Consider the following 22,878-nt stretch of genomic DNA (forward strand, 5'->3'; position numbering starts at 1 on the left):
ATGGAAAGGTTGGGCATCTCAGACAGTGTACTCTGCCCAGTTTGTGATGAGGAGGATGAGACGGTGGACCACTTCCTGTGCGTCTGCCCCGCCTTCGCTCGAGTCAGGTTTGAGGTCTTTGGCACTGATGTGTTAAGAAGCGGCCACCTTGGCTCCTTGGCACCACAAGATCTACTCAGATTTCTTCGGAGATCGGGTAGATTTAAAGAAAATTAAAAGGGAATCCAAGTGTAGTACAATGTACTTAATTAATGTCTGAGTGCTGCATTTGCTAGTTGTCCCGACAAAAAACAAAAAAAAAATAAGTTAATGTCGCTTTGAATACCATTGCGCTAACCCTTATTTCAAGGGTTTCGAATACTTTTTTACAAATAATTTCAACTTTTCATCTTTTATTAACAAAGTGAAAATTTAACCACTGCCTTAAAAACTGAAGTTGTTGCTTGCACTTTTAGGCCTTCCTTATTTTCATCCAATAGTTCCCATTACTCTTTTTGTTCACTTTTCACGCTTAGTAAATAAAAACAATGTTAATGTTTCAAGGTTTCTTATTTGCGATGCTTATGCCTCTCTTCAATTTCCTGTTTTCCAGAAGCATATAAAAGCATTTTATTTACCATATTTTCATATTTCCATTACTCATTCAAATGAGGTGGATGAGTACACAAGCGCGTCTACTTATACGTGTATACATACATACATACGTTTGTAGGTATGCACTTTTGACAACGTCCATTTACAATAATTGATTGAGAAGTAGGTGCGAAAGAAAGAATTTTTAAAACAAATTCTCAGAGATATGTGTGTAATAAAAATATAATATATAGTACGCCTGAGCATACCATATAACGGGTGCTTTTTTAGCTGAATAAGCACTATGCTTATCGCGAGCTGAGATTGGTAAACTGTGTTGGCATTTCTGTTCAATAAGGTTTGGCAAGTCATCATGAATCCTTTAACGCCAGAACAAAGCTTTCAAATTGTGCCGGCACCGTCGGTCTTTATTTCTTTTGAAGTGAGGAAGGAGTTGCCGTTATGGTGAAAGGCGAGTGCTACCGAGCCATGCGGACTGAATTTAAGTTTACAAAAATTTATCAACTAAACATTGACGCCATTTGGTTTCAACAGGACGGCGTAATATTGTATTGTAATCAGGAATTAATTCAATTTTGCAATTGCTCTTTTTAAACTCAAAATAGTGATTTTGGTTCATAATTGGGCTAGTATCTGTTTGGTCTATTTTGGACTTGTATGAGACTGGTATATTTCTAACCGAAATCTAACAATCATAGGACATGAAAACTCCTGACTAGTTAGATGGGTCTGCGACTTATAGAAGGTGGTGTAAAAGTAATAATTTCATTTGAATTTTGAATAACTGTTTTTAACTAAATAAAAAAAATGATTTTCAGTGCTGGAAATCTTCCGAGAGGAACTCTTACACCTTGACAACATATTTGACTACAAGAAAACACTTAAGCACACACGTTTTTGTGTGGTGCCAAAATTTAGATATGAAAAACAGCATCATCATCCTGGGTATTAAACCTTAATAACGATTTGCTGATGCTTGGACAAGTATAGGGGTTTTCAGTAAGAGCGCTTCAACTTTTGAACTTTTTTGAATAAAACACAAACGGTTTGACTTTTTTAACTAATTTTTTTTTTATTATCGAGTTTGAACATATACATTTAAGTATGAAATTCGATTTCTTTTGCATGACCACCGCGTGCACGTTTTACGAAGTCCAATCGTTGAACATAATTTTCGACCACTTTTTTGCATAAATCGGGCGAAATTCCAGCAATTTCGCGTTCAATATTGGCTCTGAGCTCACAAATCGTCGCCGGCTTGTTACTGTAGACCAATGACTTCACATAACCCCAAAACGGGACGACTTGTTAAACGGACCGTAAAATGGCCGTAATGCTCTTAAAGTAACAGCAACAGAACGATTATTTTCATAAAAAATTTGCACGATTTGCAATCGTTGCTCAAGTGTGTAGCGTTCCATGATGAAATGTATACTAATGAAGTTTACAAATGACAAGCGAAAAATAAAAAATATTGCGTCGTTCGCCCTCCCTATCGGAAAAAAGTTGAAGCGCACCTATTGAATAACCCTATACATGCATAAGATTGTTTTTTGGAGTTGTTAATAAAAATATAAAAAAAAAATAAAACTTCCACAAAAACTATCTGCCATTCGGAATCGGCAGTAAACTGCAGTGTTTTTCTTTTGTCGTTCTCGTGGCAGTTGGCTTAGCGCTACCGGTAGGACCCTTCTTTAAATACAGCAATGACTTCAACCTCAGCAACATCCTCCAAAAACTGTTGGTGAATGCTTCATGCTGCTACAACAACAATCCTTCTTCTGTACGACAACTTCAATGCGTAAGCTACAAATTGGAGAGGAAGCTCGGCAAAAACACGGCACAAAAGTTGTATGCACTAATTATGTACTTGTAAAGGGTCCTTCAAGTTCTTGTATCTTTTTAAGCAGTGCTTTGCCACAGTTCGATGGCGTCTCGTTTGACACTTTTGATATTAAGTAGGAAATCTAAATTTAACATAATTCGGTGCGATTTTGCTAATTAAAACACACTCTAAAATTCTCACTCTCTAAAGAAAAGCTTTACAAAACAAAAAAAAAAAAATTGTGGATATTTTTAATTCTTATAAACATTCAATAAATCCCAAATTAAGTATAAAGTGTGCAACTAAGTTTCCGCTGTTTTTGATGAAAATACAACTTTATTCTGAAAAAATGGTTACAAGTGAATCATTGAAAGTATTGCCCATCGCTGACTACGACTTTTTCCCATCTTTCTGGTAGATCTCGTATACCGTCGCGGTAAAACTGTTCATGTTTTGAGGCTATCCACGGATCAAGACATTTTTCGATGTTTTCATATGAATGGAACTGCTGGTCAGCTAGACCATGTGCCATTGATCGGAACAGGTGATAATCGGACGGCGCAATATCTGGAGAATATAGCGGGTGGGGTAGGATTTCCCATTTCAATGTTTCCAGGTAGGTTTTAACGTGTTTGGAAACGTGAGGCAGAGCGTTGTCATACTGTAGAATCACTTTTTCATATCTATCCGCGTATTGCGGCCGTTTCTCGCGCATTGCTCGGCTCAATCGCATCAACTGAAGTCGATACCGATCACCAGTGATGGTTTTAACCGCTTGGTTTTAACAGTTCATAATAAATAACACCAACTTGGTCCCACCAAATACGTAGCTTAACCTTCGCAGCGTGAATATTCGGTGGAGACGACGACGTAGAAGCATGACCGGACAGTCCCCATGACTTTCTTTTCCTTGGATTGCTGTAACGAAACCATTTTTCATCACTCGTCACGATGTAATGAAGAAAACCCTCCCTTTTTTGCCGCAGGAGCAGTTGTTCACAGGCGAAAAAACGAAGTTCAATATCCCTTGGTTTTAACTCATAAAGAACCAAAGCATGCAATCGTTTGGAAATGGATTAGCGGGTAACTCCTAATACTGAAGTAAGCTCTTCTTGCGTTTGACATGGCTCCTCATTGAGCAGTGCCTTCAATTCAGCGTCTTCGAAGGTTTTTGGCCTTCCTTAACGCGGCTGGTCGTCAACATTGAAATCACCGTCTTTGAAGCGACGGAACCAATCTCGGCACGTTGTTTCACTTAAAGCAGCATCTCCATCAACTTTTTGTAGCTCTCGATGCGCTTCAGCCGCCGTTTTTTTCGAATGGAAGAGGAAAATCAACACTTCCCGCAAATGACGATTATTCGGCACAAAATCAGACATTTTCACAAAACCAAAAGTATATGATACCAAAACAAAATCACTAATGTGTCGAAGCAGTTTGTTTACCATATGTCTAAGCTTCGTTTATGACGTTCAGGTTATGTTAGAATCGGCTAGCAATCACTCTGGCGGCATCTATTGACAAACAGCAGTAACTTAGTTGCACACCTAATATTTAGTTAATTGAAAAATTTTAGGCAACTGGCTTGGTACAATACAAAGAGACATATTGCACGTTAGTTTCGGCTTTTCAATTGGAAATCTGATCCGTCAATGGCTCGTTTTGTGTTTGTTTTTAAATAGAGCTGGAAATGAACAGATTGCGATAAGGAAATTTATTAATAACTTTTTTTACTTGCCTTTTGTTTATGGCTGAATCTGAAAAGAAAACGAAATAATGATTAAAACAAAAATAATGATTAAAGAAAAAATTAAAAGAAAAAACAAAAAGAAAACAAAACAGAAAAAATACTGAAAAAAATAAAGAAAAATAATTAAAAGAAAAACCAAGAAAAAATATAAAAATAAAACAAAACAGAAAAACGAAATAATAATACGATATCCTTCAACTATTTGGCCGCCAAACTCGCTCGACTCGAAAATCGCCTTTGTCTCTTTTTATAGAGATATTTTAAATATAGAGTTCATACTCATAAGAATATGACAGAAACAATTGAAGTTGTAAAAGATAAAATCTGATGGAAATGACAGATAGAGATAGAGCTCCAATTATGCTCAAATGCCAACGGGAATTTCAATCAACGAATCGACACATAGGAGCAACATAAATTATAGTACATAAATAAAATAATCAACTTCCATTCAAAATGTGTGTTTAGATTGAATTTTAGAATTTGAGAATAAAGATCCAGCGGCTGCCATGGTTGGGTCAATGCACAGGCGGTATTACATGCGGTATCTGCTGGTGGTAGCGGAAGAGCAAGGCGTCTTTTGCGTTGGAAAGTTCAGTTGGAGAAGGACTTGACTTCCCTTGGTGTGTCTAACTGGCGCCGGTTAGCATAGATAACTAGATGTGAAACTTATTCATTTTGAGAGAGAGCGCGCCCATGAGGACGTTTCAAAACTTGGCAGCACTCACACATTATGGGATTTTGAACAGCTGATAGGCGAAGAAGAACGCGCCAAAAATAACAGACGAAAACAGTTCGTTTTTGCTTAGTGGAGAAATGACGTGTTGAAATGTTTATAATTATTTGTCTTAAAATTAATTCAATTGAAATGTAATAATTTGAATTTAAGTGAGTTTGTAGAATCCAAAACTCGTTATATCCTTTTCGACTTCTACTTTTAATTATTCTTATGTACATAATGTAATTTTATTGAAAACTGTGTGTTGGTTTATGTAAATTTGTATATACGTAAATATTCTATGGTTGAAAAGCGTAGGTAAGGGAACTGAATTTGTGTTTGAGATATTTTACAAAAATTAAGGGTAATCTGCTTTAACTTATTCTGTTCGTTGTTTGAGAATTTTTTTTTTGTTACCCACTTTCTGTGTTATATTAAAAAATCGCAGTAAGTCATGTTTTTAATTATAACTTATGTTTTTCGGGTTCATAACTTTATTATTATTAAATTACTTATGTATATCAGTTTTAAATAATTTCATTTACATATAAATTTTTAAAATTTTGGCTTATTTACATATGTACATATTTCATACGGATTGTGCTTATTTTTAGTATATGTAGGTGTTTACGAGTGATATAAAGCCATTGGGCAACCGCACACTAAATACTAACCTCAATGGTGGTGTGGAAACTAAAAATTCCAGACCTTTGGTTCAAAAATACCCAATTCATGCTTCTACCGGTGTGGCAATATTGGAAAATGTTATAAAAAATGCACATTTTTCAGCGCTCTCACGAGAAAAAGAGTTTCACATCTAGTCATCTATGCCGGTTAGGACGAGAAGTAAACGACTGGAACGCTTCGTTAAACTCGACCAATATCGCGTAAGCGGTTGTCGAGCCAAGCAAGAAGAAGAAGAAACATGTAAGAGATCTGTTCACTAGGCCACGTAGTGATAAAAAAATGTGCACCAGCCAAAAAAAAAAAAAAACATGCATGCGGTACAATGATTGTGAAAGACGGAGGGCTGTAGAATATCGGTCCCGTTTTGTGTTAAATGACAAAAAGAAAAATCTTCCGTATTTTGAAATTTTCCTACTTTCGTGTCCAGTACATCAAAATTATCTCAAAAATTGTATAAAAGTACGCCTACCAATAATGTTGTCTTAAGAGTCTATAATAAAATTTAGTCGCGCCTATTTTTGGGGAGCATTTCAACTGAATATTTCTTACGCGTGTGGGTCATTTTGACCTTTATTTTTCTGAGAATCGGAATGAGAACAATTTTAAGTTTGTGGAGTCGATGGAGGGTTAAAATGTTCAACAAAAATATTGCCCGAAAATTTTCGATGGCGAAAGTAGTGTGCGGTAACGGGTAAAAGCGCACCATTAATTTTTATTACTCTACAACTCTTCCTCCTTCATAATTGCAATATCGCATTGTTGCCTTTTTTCATGCCATTTCGGTGCACAGTTTAATCAAAGGAAATGAAAAATGGAAAGAAATTAACAAACTGATGAAATGAATATTTCAAAGTAAACGAAGTGGAAAAAAATAAAAGAAAATGAAATAGAAATTGTCAACTCAGAAAATGAAGATGTGTACAAAAAATGGGAGAATCACTGCGTAATTGCAACAGTGCTTAATAAAAGTAAACACACGCGTGCCGCATCGGCAGAACAGTAGAAGTCAAGAGCAGTCACAAGAGCCAGCTTCTCAGCGCGCTTTTCCTAGCCACCCTGGCTTAATGAGACAAATGCAAATTTAAATAAATAAAAAAATAATAAACAAGTATGCGCACTTTTACTAGTATGTCGGGGCTGTTGTAAAGAAATTAAGCAAAACAATGCGGGGGAGCGAAACGTGATGGAATGCGTATCACCAATTTTCCTCGTAAGAGGCATGCAACTACTCTTCATGTTGATACTTTTAATACTTGATACTCCTGCAGCTCGCGACGCAAGGCACGGATGAAATACAAGGAGAAGAAAGTGAAGAGAGAGGTGAGGGGGATACGAAAAACGAACAGTAGTACAAGATGACAACACTGCTAATTGCCAGCACGAACAGTTCAACCGTCAGTGTTGATGCTTGTTATGCAGCAGCAGGACTTGTTATGTTGGGTGATGTATACCCTGCCTGCCTAATTTAAGTACGTATCACGACGAGTGGGTGATTTTCGAGGCTATGTGGAGATAATTTTTTAATAATTCCATTATGAAGTATTCAAATACCTTGTTATCAAATGTGTTCTCCAGTAAACGCCACTAGAACTTAATTTCTAAAAGGAACCGCAGGGGAGCGAGAACACCAGTTTTCGGTGACGGATCAAAAGTTAGGTATATAAGTCGAGCTAAGATGGCAGATGAGAGTACTGGAAAAGGAATATTTGTGCGAAAGTTTCAGCAAAGCTTGCCAATGGCCACTTTTATTCCATGCTGAGATTTTCGCAATCGAAATCTGTGCGCTTAAATGACTTTGTAGAAGAACAAATGCGGTTAGAGCACATAACATCCTCTTGGACGATCAGGTTGATTCAAGACTTTAGACTCACATAAAATGGCATTGAGGTTTTCCTGAAATAATTGAGAGCCCGCAGTAAGATAGCATTGTGATGAGTTCAACGAACGAAGGAGTTTAAGTCATCAAATGGGCTGATGGTGTAGCAAAATGTCGTACGTAACGACTTTTTCAGGTTCCAGAGCTTTTTGCGGAACATTAGCGAGCTAATAATGCAGAAGTTTTACGAAGATGTGAGCAACCTGAGCTTGCCATCCACTCACTCAATTCGAAAGGTAATCACAGAGGTCCATTACGCCTTCTCTGAGAGTGTCTGAGCGAGTTGTATAATTTAATTGGAAGAATTTAAGAACTTTTACTGGCTAATAGATATGGCGTCCGTAAGACGCGCCGGCCCAAAAAACCGTTGCAGTCTTTGCAGAGCACTGAAACTCACCTTCACTGAACAATATGGGTGGAGGACACGATAGATCTTAAGACCGCAGTGAACAGCTCAAGCTATATACCCTATGATCAGAAAGTACCGGGAATGTTTAAATAAAATAAAACAGAGTTAAATTTCAGGCAAATTTATTTACTCTCGTTCAAAAAATTACCTGTCTGCGGCAACACACGTGTGCCAACCTTTAACCCAGGGATGGGCTTCAGCTCCTTCGCGCCTTCTCTTTGATCTTCTCTATTGACTGAAATCTCTTTCCACAAAGTGGTCACTTCAACTTGGGAAACAAAAAGAAGTCGCACGGGGCCATATCAGGTGAATTCGGTGCTTGCACGATGGTATTTACTTGGTGTTTGATCAAATAATCCAGCACAATTTGGGTTCGGTGCGATGGCGCGTTATCATCAAAATCCAAGAATTGTTTGCTCCCATTTCCGGTCGGTTTCGAAGTACAGCATCTCTCAAACGATTGAAAATGTATAAAGAAGACTCTTTATTGACTGCCTGGCCCGATGGAAAGTACTCATGGTGCACTCCGCCTTGGCAATCGAAGAAAACAGTCAACACCACTTTCCCGGTACTTTTTGATCATAGGATATTTTGCCTGACCATGAATTTCCAGAACTGTCTCCTTGGAATATGGTTTTTTTTTTCTTCGACCAAAACCTCTTGGCTATAATTTAGTACTTCTTCTCCTCTGCACTTTCATATAATTTTCCAATAGAGTCCCAATCAATCGCTGCACCAGAATTTGCACAGTGAGTCAAGAGGAATTGAAAAAAGTATGCGTTTTGCTGGAGAATTCTGCTGGCCACAAAGGATTCGAACTCTAACCGTCAAAAGGGCGTAAGCCGCACAAAGCAAAGTTTTCAATAAACGTGCTTTTTTTACAATCGAATACAATAGAGCTCTTAAGTCAAAACTGCTTTCCCCACAAATTTGTAGCGGTACTTCGTAGAGCAACTTGTGCTCGGAGTGTTAAGTTATCGATTTCTGACAAAAACCGAAAACTGAACATTTTTCCACTTACGTCTTATCGCCGCGGTTAGGGTTCGATATGTGGAGAAAATGCTGGATACCTCAGGTTAGGCTATACTGGCTTGCCGACCATTTTGGTCCAAAGTGATAGCAGATAAGAGTACCTTTTTTTGTTTTTATTTTAGAGAAAATATGCATCACTCAATATGCGCGTACTCCTTGGGAATTTGAGGAGTGGCTCAAGTTTCAGTTCAGGGATAGATTCTAGTCTATCAAAACTGAGACTACCTGGGGCTATCAGTTTTGAAAATTCGATGATCTAGTTTGATAATCTAGTTTTCGAGAGAGCCGGACAGTGGCATAGAAGATGCTCCAGGGTTTCGCTTGTACCAGGCTCATTACAACTGGATTGCTAAAATATAATAACAAAATTTGAAAAGTCTCTTAGCAGCCAAAGTAATTCGTGAAACGAGGTAAATGTCGTTATACCGATCAGTAATATTTGTTTTGGAGCGCGACCGAGGCTCGCAAGAACAAAAACGCAAAAATACTGTGGATGGCGTAGTTGGATAGATGATCAATTTTTTCGGAACCTATTTTTTGACATTTTTTTTTAAGTTTCACTTTGGTTTTCGGTAGTTTTAGTTTCCCTTTTTCGATTTAAATTTTTCTCCGTTCCCGGCCTGAGCAAATATTGTTTCACAATAATAAAATAAGTAGAAGAAGTAAAAAATGAAAACGTGTGGTGAAGGGTATCAAGTATGCGGCTTATTAAGGGCCATTGAGAGATTCTTGGAACTTTTTTCCTTCGAACAGTTTGTTTACTTCTTTATATCTCTCCCTCCTCACGCATTGGGTTCTTACTTGCTTTCGCTCGAGAAAAACATGTATAGTCATGCCTTCATATGTCTGCAAAATAAACAAAAGGAAGGACTAGGTGGAGTGAAAAGAGCTTTCGTTGCGTTGGCCGTGAGTCAAGTGTTTACATGGGACGTGACTCATTCAACTGCAGAAACACATCTTCTCATACACATCTATGCATGTAGATGGCAGAGGCAGCGCACATTGACTCTGAATGAAGAAACAACATAACATAAGAATAAAGAGAAAACCTTTACTTAAAAATTAAAAGTGCAAAAAAGTGAGACGTTGAAAAGCAGTGGGAAAAAAGAAAAACCTCCAGCAACACTGAGTGATGAATGTCAACCAACGTTAATTGGTGTTAAAGTCGAAAGCGATGCTGCAACAAAAACAAAAAAAAAACCGAGAAAATCAAGAATAGCAAATAACAATTATCACTTGGCAAGGCAAAGACAACAAAAATAATGAGAAAACAAAAAAGTGAACTTAGCAGGGAAAATAGTACAGCATAACAAATAAGTCAACAAACACTAGCCACTTGCTGATGATGCGACAACAACAACAACACAACTCGTATAACAACATTTAGCTGTGGCAGAAACAACTGTAGCCACATCAGCAGCGGACAGCATCATTTGGCAGGGAACAACCAAGTTGAGTTGGCAATTTTTCGCGAGCTGAAGTGGAGATCTAAACTTCATCAAAAAACAAAACCAAACAAAATTTTAACCCATTGAATGGAAAAATCAACAAAAACTATCAATTACACACACACACACACACCCACGCAGCAACCAGTGCAGTATGAGCAAACAAAAAATCACACATGCAAACATAGTGGAAAAATAAGACACACAGGAGCATAGAGCGAGGCTGCATACATAAACACATATGTATAAATGCATAAATTGCAACATGGATGAATGTACAGGGTGCTCAAGTACCCTGTATTTTTTAGTCATGTGTATGTATGCCATTTTAATACTGATGAGGTTCCCCCGCTAAAAAATAATATTACAATATATAATTTGGTGTATACTGTCAAGATTGAATTAAATAATATTGCACAACATGGCATAACATAACATAGCATAATATAATAACATAACACAATAATATGACATAATATAACAGAGAATAATACAACATAACATAACATTACATGAAACAATCTAACGCAGCAGAAAATAACACAACATGACATAACATAACATAGGATAATATAATAACATAGCACAACATAATATGACATAGCATGAGATGAAGTAATTTAACACTGCAGAAAATAACACAACATGGCATAACATAACTTTGCATAATATAATAACATAACAAAACATAACCGAGCATAACATAACATAACAAAATAGTGCAACATAATATAACAAAGAATAATACAAGATGACATAACATAACATAGCATAACATGACATAACACAACACAACATAATATAACAGAGATTAACACAACATAACATCACTTGCAACAAAAGGCAAAAAGGCAAAGGAAAATAAATAACAAGTGGGGAAAAGTTACAGATGTGACCAGGAATAATGCTTAACATATCAATCAATGAGAGTGATAAAAAATAGTTCTCCCCGCTCATATGGGGTCATCGAATCAAATAACTAAAATAGCTGTGGCGAAATGAAATGTGAGCAGATGATAGAAGTTGAAGTGATATGGAAAAATATGAGTCGTTGGGCTTTGCCCAATCCACCAGAAAGTTCGACTTGCCATCTGCGCCTACTATTGAGGAATCAGTCTTCCTAATATTGCATATGAGGTTCTAACGAGCGCCTGATGAGAAAGACTAAGGTCTCTATCAATGATGGTGTGGATATAATCAGCTTCCACAACTGCGCGGTGACTTCCGCATTTCCTAAGTGGATAGAGTAACGAAGGAAATGGGCGTATTTCACAGACCCCAGTGTATAGAAACTAAAAGGTGGCGTCTTACAAAAATTGCTACTTTATTTTTTGCGATTCTAACAAGACGTCATCGTTGAAGAAAACGAAAAAAAAAATAAGCTAAACAAACAAAAGGAAGAGAAATTCCTTGTTTGTAAATATTGAGTGAATGGCTAATGAAAATGAAGTGCCGCGTGCTAAATTGTGAAAGGACGAATTATAAAAATACCTACGAATGCATTTTTTCTTTGCATTTTATACCGATGGCACCGCGACAGAAGGTCGGTGTGCATGGGTAAACTTACATAATAAGGCAACCCTTTCGCGTACTCTTCCTTCTTACAAACAAGTAATTTCCCTTTTTTGTTTGTATATTCTCGAGGCATGACGTCGCACCGAATTGGGAAGACGCAATCTTGTATTCTATCAGTTTTGGTCACAGACAATGGAATAAGCCAAGATGCATAAAATGCAGAGGTGTGGTCAACATGAGACCGGTAACCGGCTCTCAGCGATTTTGAAGGATTTGCTGACCTAACCAGGATTATAATAGTGGTCTTTTACGAAAAAAACTGAGATTGTGTTTGTGATATTCGAAAAAAAGCCAATGCAGCCAGTGCGGCTGCCGTAGCCGAATGGGTTGGTGCGTGATTACCATTCGGAATTCACAGAAAGCTCGTTGGTTCGAATCTCGGTGAAAGCAAAATTAATAAAATACATTATTCTAATAGCGGTCGCCCCTCGGCAGGCAATGGCAAACCTCCGAGTGTATTTCTGCCATGAAAAAGCTCCTCATAAAAAATATCTGTCGTTCGGAGTCGGCTTGAAACTGTAGGTCCCTCCATTTGTGGAACAACATCAAGACGTACACCACAAATAGGAGGAGGAGCTCGGCCAAACACTTAACAGAAGTGTACGCGCCAATTATTTTTTTTTTATATTTTAGCCAGTGCTAACGCTACTCTCACAGTCGAAGTTAATCCCATAATTTTGCTTCGGATGCCCAAACCTGGGAATCCATAATCCTTGATGATAAGCTGGATATGTTTAACAAAATGCTTACATAGACATAGCGCAGTGAATACAGTTTCGGTAGTCATGTCACTCGAATGAATACCAACACTCCTGCCGTGAGAGTATTCGATGCGGTGTCTGCTGGTGCTAATGGAGAAACAGGAAGAAACCCTCTGCGTTGGAATAACCAACCAAAAACTAGAAATTTGAACCTGACTTTGCTCAGTGTGTTTATTTCGTTCCAGCTAGCATGGGAAAGAAACGACTGGTGTACTTCGTTGAGCTCTGCTTACTGCCCCAATTAAAAGGAGAAGTAGGAGAAATGAATATGAGTAATACGTATATGAGATGTGATGGGGAGAGATATGAACTATAATGAACTAAAATGAACCAAATTTGGTAATTTAAAACTTTTTGCAACAATTATTTTTACTTACCTCTTTAAATGCCCTCGGCAGGCAATGGCAAACCTCCGAGTGTATTTCTGCCATGAAAAAGCCCCTCATAAAAAATATCTGCTGATCGGAGTCAGCTTAAAACTGAAGACGCACGCCACAAATAGGAGGAGGAGCTCGGCCAAACACCCAAAAAGGGTGCATGCGCTAATTATATATATATATATATATATGTATGTATATATGTAAATGTCAGACATAAGTATGTATGCTAACATTTCTGCTCAACATTTAACTCCTAAGCAAAAGGTCATAAACTCAATGAAACAAGTCCTTAGCTATACCTCACACACCATTGAGCTGGATAGAAATGCAATATACTGTTGCAGTGAAATAAAGTCAAAAGAAATAAATTTAAAAATGCGGCAAAAAAAAAAATTTTAAAAATGATGCTGTTGCAGCGGCAAATGACATGAAACGTGACATTGGCGCGACATGTTGGTGCCAACCCACAATTTGCTGTTGCTGTTGTCTGCCGTTTTCCGAGTGGTTTCACATTTTTCGCATTTTAAATACACATTTCTACGTATACGTGTGTGTGTTTGCGGGCATACGCATAACGGCATACGACTACGTATGTATGTACATGCACGTAATTGCTACAATTAACACGTGTTGAAACTCATGGAAGTATATCTCTGCTCACAAGCAATAAGCGCCTAAGTCGATGCGACAAACAATAGAGTCACTCATACATATGCACATTTATGTATGGATATTTTAAGTTTTTCATATTTCTATCTTCTCAACAATGTTTCTTAAAAAGTGATTAATAAAAATATATTTGCCTAATGCATTGGCTTCTAAATAATAGTCATAGTAAAGTGCTTTTTCTCGAAAGCATGATTTTCGGCTTAGACGCTTATGGCTTGTGACCACAGTTATGCACGTTGACAAACTAAATTTTGTGTATGGACATCCTTAATTTTGCATGATCGCGCGTGGAGTGTGAAATAAAATTTCTTTTTCAAAAATATTTGCTGTATTTAAAAACTTTAAGCTTTCAGTAGAATTACTTGCACTGGGCTACGAGCATTGTTTGAATTTAGAATTATTTGTGTGAACATTTTAGTAATCTCTCTTCATCTATTAAAATTCGGATTTTTTGGGACTTAAATTTTGGTGGCTGATTCTTTTAACAAATAAAGCGGCTGTAAAATAAAGTGGCGGCCGCCGTAGCCGAATGGGTCGACGCGTGACTACCATTTGGAATTCGGAGACAACGTATTTTCAAATCTCCGTGAAATACCAAAATGAAGAAAACGTTTTTTTTCTAATAGCAATTGCCCTCGGCAGGCACAGGCAAATCTCCGAGTGTATTTTTGCCATGAAAAATCTCCTCCTCATAAAAAATATCTGTAGGTCCCTCCTTTTGTGAAATGACATCAAGACGCACGCAACCAAGGAGAGGAGGAGCTCGGCCAAACATCCAAAAAGGGCGGAAGCGCCAATTATAGGTATATATATAGGTATAAGTGTTCGGCTCTAATAGAGGAGAAAGCAATGGAAACTCACGAACGGGTTGCCTGCTGTACTATTTACACAAGGATGATAGATAACAGGTTCGTTCGATAGGTATGATGAAAAAGAAAATTGAGGGGAACTTTGGATTCTACGTTATACGTTTTGTGTTTCACAAAATTTAGCTTGAGCTTAGTGCTCACGTCGGCATATCTGTCAAATTCGCTCAGAGCCGAATAACGGTCTGCTGGGTAGTACACCTCTAAAAATCTGTTCACCATGCTATTTACATATTTACACGGCAGCGAGAAGTTATTCAGGTGTATGCATAGGCTGCAGATAACTAAATGGAACCAAGGCTTTATGATATGAATTTTATTTATTTTGGTCGGAATGGCAAAGGTGAGAACTGACTAACAAATTGCTTGACACTTGGACATAAATATGTATTTTATTTTTTGATAAACAATTTTTATTTTTTAAATTTAAATTTTTTTTTGTAATTTTTTTTGTTTTGTTTTGTGTTTTTGAAAAAAACTAAATTTTTTGTCAAATGTTTTTTTTATTTTATTTCTTGTAAAATTATTTTTTTGGTTGTAATTTTATTTTTATTTTTTAATTTCTATTTGAAAAATTTTAATTTTTTTGTTAAATTTTGTTTTTTTTTTAATTTTATTTTTTGTTAAATTTTTTTTTTCGGTTTTTGAAGAAATCAATTTTTTTTGTTAAGGTTTTTTTAATAAAAAAATTGTTTTTGTCACTTTGCAAAAATATTCACCATCAGATTTTTTTCTAATTTTTACTTTAATAGGTGAGACCATACCCAAATACCATACCCCTGAAATTTTCTTAACGAGATTCTCCCAACTTTTCTAGTTACATCTATTCAAATTCGTACATCGAACCAATGAAAAATCAGTCCAGAATACTCATCTAGCGAAGCGCTAGCATACGTACTCATGTATGTATTACGCCCGTTTGTGTAATACGATCGAAGTAGGCGAAAGCAATGGAAAAAACAGAATTCAAGAAATTATATGCACACACACCCTTTTTCTTGCCACGGCGTCTTTTGTATAAAAACGCAACCGAATTGCACTCGGAGGCATTATATTAATTTGTGCTTTCACAATTTAACACGTGCAACTACGTTTTCATTAATTTGTTTGGTTTAAATTTAACAAATCGCAATACTACCAAGCCATTCACTAAATTTTCACAAACATATAATTTCTTCTCCTTTTGTTTGTTTTGTATTGGAAAGATAACTGAAGTCAGGCTTGACAAAATTGCCGGATTAAATCCTCCAGTGCCTTGGACTCCAGACTCAAACCTAACAAAAATTTTGAAGGATAAAATTATAGTGAATTAAAAAGACCACAAAGCTTCACATAAATGTAAATAATGGCTAAAAAGTGTATAAAAAGCACGCCACGACCTTTCAATACACAGGTATATCCATATGGGCCAAGGAAGCTCGTCTGGTCTTCTGGAGACATTTTCATTTAGCTTTGTGCCATCAGTAATAAAAGTTATCTCTTTTTGCTAGGCTTAATAGTTCTCCAGTGTCAATATTATTGAATGTACAGATCTAAGAAATCTCCCGTGGTGGATTGGCTTCATTCAAGCTCCATTTACAAAGCCTAACTTTATGGACATTTTAGGTGCAAGTTGAGGAGTGGTGATGCGAAATTGCTCCACGCAGGGCGAGAGTTTTAAATTGAAACTTAATCAGTAATAAATTTAGTGGAAATTACTTTCTATGTATTTTTTCGTTATTTGCATACCAATACTGGTTAATTTAATTTAATTTAGAGTAGTCAACAATCAGCAAAAAAAAAAAAAAAATAGCACGAATAAATACTCTAATAAATAGCATGGAGTTTTTCATATTTTAGTAGCCTAATTTCACTAGAAATCATTAGTAAATTTTTAATGAAAATTCACAAATTAAATGCCACAAAAAATGTATGATTTATTTATCATTAGAGTCGTACATTAAAAATAGTTTCTAATTAGCAGGCAATTGCAAATAGTAATTAGTGTAAAATTGAAAAAAAGACAAAAAAAAACACACTTTGGTAAAAACAGGGAAACATTTTCCATAAAATAAAATATTTGCATATATTTTGTTTTGTATTTTTTTGTTTTTATTTTATGATGCCTAGTTGGCTGAAATTTTAATGTGAATTGTAATTAGCAGCAGACTGATGCATTAATGTCTAAAATGTACTTCATCGCCGCGGGAATATCATCGACACACACACACAAACACAATCCTGCTAAAGTACATACCCTGCAGGGAAATGCTTGCCTTAGTTAATGAAACAACTTTCTAGTTCAGCATTAAAAAGGAGCTCGGCAATTTTAAACTATTTTGACAGGCGCCGCCTGCGACATAGCAGAGAAGTAAAAGAAATCTATAAGTTACTGCTACAACCCATGAAAAAACTGTAGAAACTCATTTGCCTATGAAATACTGTAACAACCCAGTTTTCACTAGTTTTCTTGTTTTTTTTAATGTTAATTATTTTTTTTTATAAAAGTATAGCTCATTATATGACAAGAATCCATATAAATATAGCTCTCAAGATGTATACCAAAATTAGAGAAATCCAAGAAAGTTTTCATCATGATTTCAGTGTTAGAATGAGAATTTCTAGAAAAATGTATGGTTTGCAGTGTTTTAGTTTATCAAATTTTAGTAGAACAAAGTACATGTTTGTTGGTTCCTTATATATTTTCTTCTTACAGTGTTGGCTTTTTTCGTCCTCTGGCAAATACACAAAACTATTAGGAAGGAAAATTATCAATAAATTAACAAGAATTTAGAGTTTGAAAAATTTGTATTTTAAATGTTATCGGCTATAAAACTGCGTAGGAATACTTTTTTTTAGTTCCTGCTAAAATTTTTGAAATTTTCATGAAAATTTGTCGAATTTTTATAAGATTGAAACACATCTCGTCATTAATTGGCATCCGTAAAAGTTGCGTCGTCTTGGGTAAATCTACCTCTGCATCTTTGATTTTTTGATTCGATTTTTTCGATTTTAAAAACGGATTTGAATTTGTAACAACGAGTTCGTATTAAATGTTGCGTTAAAAATGGATTCAATGGGGTAAAAACCTTAGTAATATTGGGAAATTTTTCGATAATGAGTGCCATTTACGAGTGACATGAACTCTTTGGAAGATATCGTAAGTCCATCGAGGATGAGGAACGGAGTGGTAAGCTATCGGCATCGAAAGCTGAAGAAAACATTAATAAGGTTAAAGAAAACTTGATCAATAACCGCGAATTAACCATCAGAGAGCTGGTAATGGACCTGAACATTGCTTATGGATCCGCTCAGGGTATTGTAGTTAATGACTGCAGTTTGCGCCGAGTTGCTGCAAAGCTGATCCTATTTGGTTAGACCTGAATGTCATGCAAAAAAGGAAACACGTTGATATCGCCAAAGACATGATTACGAGTGCTGATTCCGAGCCAACATTCATCAAGCGCATTATTACTGGAGACGAGACGTGGGTTTATGAGTACGACACGCAATCCAGAACAACAGATCGAAAAAACCACGTTGTTTTCAGTCACAAAAGAAAGTGATGCTCACGGTTTTTATGGATTACAACGGTATTGTACACCTCGTATTTTTGCGAGAAGGTCAGACAGTTAATAAGGTCTACGATTTGGGCGTTATGAGAAGTTTATTGGAAGTAATTCGCCGAAAAAGAAAGAATTTGTGCGAAAACAACTGCTGGATTTTGATCAAGAACGAAGAGCATACCATCCAACATGATTTCATCCTGCTTTTTTTCTGTTTGATCGACTCATAAAACCAGTACGGGGAACCACTTAGGTGGTTTAACAGTCAAAAGAGTGTAGTGGAAAAATCGAAGATGGCTTTGATGGCTGCACGGAAGATGGTTCCAGATATGTTTCGAGAGCTGGATCAAAGGCTGGCATTAATGCTTTTCAATTGATGGGGGTACTTTGAAGGCGTTAATATAACTTTTCATGAATAAACTTGTATTTTCTTATTTTTCTGAATATATTCCGAGAACTTTTTGATCAAGGTGGTATGTGCACTTATTTCAAAAAAAAAAAATTTGCACGATATGGAAGTACTTAAGTTTCTGCAACACTGCTAAGCTTATGTGAGTAGAGTACATCTTGGAAAAATCGCAAGAGCTTCTCTTTCTTAGTAGATATACATAAATAATCATGGGAATACTTAGATAATTAACGCAAAACACGCAGATCTACTAGGGATTCCACATAATTATTTACTTTAGCTACTAAGTCAAAAAAGTACCAGAAACTAGGAGCTAGCATACAGGACTATTAAATTCAAAATACAACAGTTGCTTTGTGCGGGTTTGCGCAGGAGTAGGCGGTTGCGGATCTCTGTAAACATTTTTGGCAGTGGCAGTAGTGCGAGCAAGACATCATGGATATATTTTTTATTAAATTAACACTGCTTCAGAGCTATGCAGGGCATCAAAGTGACTTAGTATTAAGTGCTAATACTAAATTTACTAATTTGAGCCTTACGGTAGATGGACAGTGAGACTAATACCCGATTTAAAAAATTGGTAGCAAGAAGGCACGGGGATGTTAACTATTACCTCACACAGTTCTTCTCCGGACTCGGGTTCTTTCAAGTATTTGTGGCGAATGAGAAAGGTTCACCTTTCACCTCGAAATTCCATTTATAAAGATACTGAATACGATGATGTGGAGCACGCATTCTTCAAATTCGAGAGGTGGAACACAGAGAGAACAGCACTGCAACAAGCTATTGTTGTAGGTACACTTGAAGAAATAATCGAGGAAATGATGATAGGCGAAGAAAAATGAAATGCCATCGCAAATTTCGTGGAGGATATTATCCGAGAAAAGAGGCGTGAAATGGGAGCTTATGCTGAAGAGCATTACGCATATGTTTTCCAAACTGGTGACCCAGGATTTAGGGTGAGTAAGTGAATGTGCCCTTCTTAGAATGCCGTCCTGGACCTCTACCTCGAAGCAATGCGGAAGCAGTCCCGGGGTGGAGGGAAAAATCCAAGAGAAGAGGAGGGATGTTTTTAGGGTAATCATCATACACGCGGTAACCACGGTTACCATCTGGTGCGAAGGCATTTTCAACCCAACTTCACCGCAAAAAAAAATAACTAAATTTAGTACTAAATATTAATACTCATTTAGTACTAAGGACCAGCACTCCTTTAGTACTAGGTATTAATAGTCCTTTCTTACTAGCTACTAAAACATTTTTTGTACTACATAAGTTCTAAGACACGTTAAATACTTAGTACTAATACTCACTTAGTGGTAATACCCATTTAGTACTCAGTACTAAAACTTTTTTAGTACTACATAAGTTTTAAAGCTCACTTAACACTTTGCACTAATACGTATTTAGTACTATGTACCAATTCATCTTTAGTACTAAGTACTAAAACGTACCACATAAGTTCTAAAACTCGTTTAATACTAAGTACTAATACCTGTTTAGTACTAAGTGCTAATACTCAATTAGTACTAAGTGCTAATACTCAATTAGTACTAAGTGCTACTACTCATTTAGTACTAAGTGCCAAAACTCGTTTGATACTTAGTACTAATACTTATTTAGCACTTCTTTAGTACTCGTCTCTAAAACTCGTTTAGTACTAATTACTAATACTCTTTTCTTACTATATGAGTAATTAGTACTTAATTACAGAAAGGGCAGCGCAGCAAAATTAGCACTTTATAGGATATTGCGGTGAAAGCTCACCTGTCGCTTGCAGGTAAAAGAGAAAGAACACGAACTGGTCAATATACTTAATTCATTAGAAATGCATCATTTTGGAACTGACAGATTTCTTTCCCACCCCACGGGATGTTATGCATGTGTGTGTGTGTTCAAGTGACATTAATTCGCATGGGTACTAAAAATGGGAATGCTGTGAAAATGTTACATGTGCATTTTAGAAGAAGAAAAAACAGTAAACAACACAAAAAACAACAACAAAGCCTTAATTGAAAAGTGTTTCAAAAACTCAACACAAAATTTGTAAAAGAGGAGTTTTTGTTAACTTTTTATTATAGATTTTTTGCGACTTCATTTTATACAATTTTTGTTGCTGATGTCGCCCACATAACTATTTCTTTTTACATGCATACACATACAAATAGTATCCTTTATTGCAACTTTTGTTTGTTTCTATTTTAATTTTTCGCTTTTCCACTTTTTTCCTTTTTACTATATTCATCACTTTTGCTTCTGTGCATTAATTCATTCATTGTGTCTGCTCTACCATTACGCGCATTGTTGTTGAAGTTAACAAAAGTGTTATTTACGAGTAGTTATTGTTGTTGCATTTACTTATTGCCATTTATGCTCTCCACACGCTTGCCGCCTGTTTGCGAAATGAATAGCAAATTTGTTAAATAATTAAAAAGCAAAAATTATGAATTATAAATTATTCCAATACAGCAGGATTTCGGGTATGTTGTGTCTGCCTTCAAAAATGGGAGACACATGAGCATATTTTATGTGACCCTATGCCTCACTATGGAGAGGAAGGAATAAATATATATTTATATACTTCATGTTAAACGTTGATTGGGGATTGCCATCTCTATGAGAAAATCTGATGTTGCGGAAGGGCATTGATTTTTAATAGCAGTTAAGCCCTGATAAACCAAAGATTAATAAAATCTCAAGAGGTTCATTATATTCTTTGATTCCTACTCGATTTCACATTTGGGTCTTCAATAAAAAAATATTAAATAAAAATTGCTCGGCTGTATGATTGTTGGATTATGGTCTCAAACAGGTTTTCCGAGAAACGTGCGAGATTACTGATTCTATGATTAGAGAAATTTACTTGAGCATGAAACTCAAAGTCAAACTTCTCGATCGAAAAGTTGGGAGAAACAAGTTCCCATATCGCACCCTAAATACAAAAGGGTCATAACTCAAAATGTACTTCTGCTCAAATATGAACGAGACGTTATCAATAAAACGGTCCACGGATGACATATGGCAAAAATAAATTTTTTGTTTTTTGGTAGGACTGTTATAAGCTTACATGGCAAATTTCAGCGTGACATGTCACATAGTTTGTTTTCTGTGCTACTGTAAACAAGTCAAGTTCGAGTGTGGAAAATTTTGAGTTGTGCCCCTTTTGTTTTTAGGGTGCGATATGACGTCCAACACTCATTCAAACGTTTGGGAGGTCGTTCCCGTACTCATCGGCTTTGCCGTCATTTCAACCTATTGTCAGGCATGCGTAGCACGTGATTTTTCATTCCTTTCTTCGTATTAGGCTCCACCTAGCAATGCCTTGCGTGTCGCATATCCCTCTAACCTGTTCGTCTCACATAAGATCTCTGCGAGTATGTCCTCTGATTGATCGCAACGTTGCCATCTAAACATTGTTCATTTCTTGTTGTGTTGCTGTTGTATCTGCTCGGGTTTCAACGGAATAGGTGAGAATTGGTCCAACGCATGTTTTATGAATTCGGACTTTGTCTTAAGCTTAGATGCTTATTTCGCCACATTACATCGCGTAAGCGTAAGAGATTCGCGCTGCTTTATTCATGTGGTTGTTTACTTCAGCTGTTAATTCTTTTGATGATGCAATTATGGTGCGCAGAATTCCATAATCTGTTCGATACTCTATCGATATTTTGCGAGCTTACACCTGAGCTGCTGTTAAGGTATTGTTATGCTTTCGTCTTGGCTACGGATATCTGCATATTAAATGTAGAAGTAGCTTTCGCGAAGGCATACAACCTCCGCTGAAGGTCGTCTTCGTGGTCCCGCATTATAACTGCGTCATCGTCTTGACTTCATTTCTCAGCAAATATCCTCTTGCTCGTGTAGATTTTACAGCAGATCTTATCTCGTCTATAACCAGATTGAATAGGATAGGACTTAAGCAGTCGCCTTGTCTTATCTCTGATGCCATCGGTATTGGGGTTGATATCTCATTGTTAGACTTGACGGAAGAGGTGTCAAATCTTGCGTTTATTATCCAGGCAGCAAGGCAAGTTTAATAATTGGGGAGCGCATGCCAGTAATAAAACTTTATTATGAACGATTTAGTGATACGAGTATAATCATCTACCACGGAGGTGGGATGAATTAGTCATCCAGATCTTGCCATTCAGTTCGGCTAGACTTTTCTTTGTGGGATTTTGTGAAGTCACATATAAGCTGTAGATCTCAATGCCCCCAAAAGATAACATAACACAAACGAATTTAGCGAAATCTATGCCGTAGATGCATTTTAATTTGACCTCTCAGATCCGTGTGACCAAACTAATCCCCGGCGGCTATGAATGATGTCATGT

The sequence above is a fragment of the Anastrepha ludens genome, chromosome 2 (assembly GCF_028408465.1).
Source record: "Anastrepha ludens isolate Willacy chromosome 2, idAnaLude1.1, whole genome shotgun sequence".
NCBI classification, from domain to species: Eukaryota; Metazoa; Arthropoda; class Insecta; order Diptera; family Tephritidae; genus Anastrepha; species Anastrepha ludens.